Here is a 3602-nt window from a genome sequence, read left to right on the forward strand (position 1 = left end):
CCTCCTGCATTCTAGTCCTTGCCCCTGGGCTGGTGTGCCCCTTTGGTCTCATTTTTTTTTATGTGTCTGTCTAATCATTGGCTGAAGGATGAACCTCAGGAGTGACTTCATTACTGAGCTAAAAGGGTATCTGGGGGCCATACTCTTGGGGTTTCTCCAGTCTCTGTCAGGCCAGTAAGTCTGGTCTCTTTTCGTGAGCTATAATTTTGTTCTACGTTTTTCTTCAGCTCTGTCCAGGACCCTCTATTGTGATCCCTATCAGAGAAGTCAGTGGTGGTAGCAGGGCACCATCTAGCTGTGTTGGACTCAGTCTGGTAGAGGCCATGGTAGTTGTGGTCCATTCATCCTCTGGACTAATCTTTCCCTTGTATCTTTAGTTTTCTTCATTCTCCCTTGCTCCGAAAGGGGTAAGACAAGTGGAGTGTCTTAGATGGCTGCCCACAGGCTTTTAAGACCCCAGACACTACACACGAAAGTAGAATGTAAACCATTTTCTTTGTAAACTATGTTACGCCAATTGAGCTAGATGATCCCTGAGACCATGGTCCCCACATCCCTCAGCCCAGCAATTTGGTCCCTCAGGGAGTTTGGATGTGTCTGTGGAGCTTCCATGACCTTGCCTTCTACAAGTTGTACTGACTTCCCCAGTACTGTGCACTGTCTTACCCTTCACCAAAGTTACCACTTATCTAATGTCTATTTAGTTTTTTTCTATCCCCACCCCTCCCCTCCCTTGTGACCATCAAAGACTGTTTCTTTTTGTGTATAAAACTTTTCATAAATTTTTATAATAGTGCTCTCATACAATATTTGTCCTTTTGTGACTGACCTATTTCACTCAGTATAATGCCTTCCAGATTCATCCATGTTATGAGATGCTTCGCAGATTCATCATTGTTCTTTACCCTTGCGTAGTACTCCATTGTGTGTATGTACCATAGTTTGTTTATCCAGTCATCTGTTGATGGGCATCTAGGTTGTTTCCATCTTTTTGCTACTGTGAACAATGCTACAATGAACACAGGTGTGCATATGTCTATTCGTGTGATGGCTCTTATTTCTCTAGGTTATATTCCTAGGAGTGGGATTGCTGGATCATATGGTATTTCTATTTCTAGCTTTCTGTGGAAGCGCCATATTGTTTTCCAAAATGGTTGTACCATTTTACATTCCCACAAGCAATGCAAAAGAGTTCAGATCTCCCCACAGCCTCGCCAGCATTTGTTATTTTCTGTTTTTTTGATTCATGTTAGTAATTCTGGGTGAGATGGTATCTCATTGTGATTTTTATTTGCATTTCTTTAATGGCTCATGATCAAGAGCATTTCTTCATGTGTCTGTTGGCCGCTTGAATGTCTTCTTTGGTGAAGTATCTGTTTATTTCCTTTGCCCATTTTTTAATTGGATTATTTGTCTTTTTTGTTGTAGAAGTGTTGGATTTTTCTGTAGTTTTAGAGATTAGACCTTTGTCAGATTCGTAATAGCCAAAATGTTTTTCCCAGTCTCCAGATTCTCTTTTTACTCTTTTGGTGAAGTCTTTTAATGAGCATAAATGTTTAATTTTTAGAAGATCCCAGTTATCTAGCTTATCTTCTGGAGTTTGTGTGTTGTTAGTTATGGTTTGTATCCTGTTAATACCATGTATTAGGGCCTCTAGCATTGATCCTATCTTTTCTTCTATGATCTTTATAGTTGTGGGTTTTACGTTTAGGTCTTTGATCCATTTTGAATTAGTTTTTGGTATGGTGTGAGGTATGGGTCCTGTTTCATTTTTTTGCAGATGGACATCCAGTTTTGCCAGCACCTGTTGTTAAAAAGACGCTTTTCCCCCATTTGATGGACTTTGGGCCCTTGTCGAAGATCAGGTGACCGTAGGTGGATGGATTTACATCTGGGTTCTCAATTCTGTTCCACTGATCAATATGTGTGTAGTTGGGCCAGTACCAGGCTGTTTTGACTACCGCAGCTGTGTAGTAGGTTCTGAGGTCAGGTAGTGTGAAGTCCTCCTACTTTATTCTTCTTCTTCAGTAGTGCTTTACTTATCCAGGGTTTCTTCTCTTTCCATATAAAGTTAGTGATTAGTTTTTCCATCTCTTTAAAGAATGTTGTTGGTATTTGGATCGGGATTGCATTGCATTTGTAAATTGCTTTGGGTAGGATTGTCATTTTCATAACATTGAACCTACCTATCCATGAATATGGTATGTTTTTCCATTTATGTAGATCTCTTTTGTTTTCTTGCAGTAATGTTTTGTAGTTTTCTTTGTATAGGTCTTTTATATCCCTGGTTAGAATTATTCCTAAGCATTTCATGTTTTTAGGAGCTATTATAAATGGTACTGTTCTCCTGATTTCCTTTTCATTGTTCTCTTTATTTGTGCCTAGTAATCCAACTGATTTTTGTATGTTTATCTTATATCCTGCTACTGTGCTGAATCTTTCTATTAGTTCCAGTAGTTTTCTCATGGAGTCTTTTGGGTTTTCTAGGCATAGTATCATATCATCTGCAAATAGGGACAGTTTAACTTCATTACAAATTTGGATGCCCTTTATTTCTTTTTCTTGCCTTGTTGCTCTAGCTAGGACTTCCAGCACAATGTTAAACAGGAGTGGTGATAAAGGGCATCTTTATCTTGTTCCTGTTCTCAAGAGGAATGTTTTCAGCCTCTCTCCATTAAGAAGGATGTTGGCTGTTGGTTTTGTATAGATGCTGTTTATTATATTGAGGAATTTCCCTTCTATACCTATTTTATTGGGAGTTTTTATCAGGAATGGGTGTTGGACTTTGTCGAATGCCTTTTATGCGTCAATTGAGATGATCATGTAATTCTTCTCTTTTGTTTATGTGATGGATTATATTGATTGATTTTCTAATGTTGAAACATCCTTGCATACCTGGTATGAATCCTACTTGGTTGCACTGGATTATTTTTTTTGATATGATGCAGAATTCTATTGGCTAGAATTTTGTTGAAAATTTTTGCGTCTATATTCATGAGAGATATTGGGCTGTAATTTTCTTTTTTTGTGGTGTCTTTGCCTGGTTTTGATATCAGGGTTATGGTGGCTTCATAGAGTGCATTCGGAAGTATTGCTTCTTTTTCTATGTTCTGAAATAGTTTGAGTAGTGCTGGTGTAAGCCCTTCTCTGAATGTTTGGTAAAATTCTCCAGTGAAGCCATCTGGGCCAGGGCTTTTTTTTTTTTTTTTTTAAGTATATTCAAAGGGGCAAAAGTAGGAAATGGACAGCCATGCTGCCAGAGCCATGTCTGCCCGAGTCCAAGGAAATATCATGGAACAGACAAAAGTGGGAAAACAGACAAGCATGCTGCTAGAGCCATGTCTATCCAAGTCCAAAGAATATTACAGAATAGGCAAGAATGGGAAAACAGACAAGCAGGCTGCCACAGCCATGTCTCTCCGAGTCCAAAGAATGTTATAGAGCCATCAGTATATATTAACATTACAAATGGGTATAACCATTGAAAGCTTCACCTTTTCACAGATTGGCTAGAAACCGTGATCCTGAATTTTGAATTGTCTTTCTTAAGAATCATCGGTACAGGTTTCAGTAACAACAGTCAGGAGGGTCTTCATTGGTCC

Source organism: Trichechus manatus, unplaced genomic scaffold (assembly GCF_000243295.1).
Source record: "Trichechus manatus latirostris isolate Lorelei unplaced genomic scaffold, TriManLat1.0 scaffold00219, whole genome shotgun sequence".
In the NCBI taxonomy this organism is placed as follows: domain Eukaryota; kingdom Metazoa; phylum Chordata; class Mammalia; order Sirenia; family Trichechidae; genus Trichechus; species Trichechus manatus.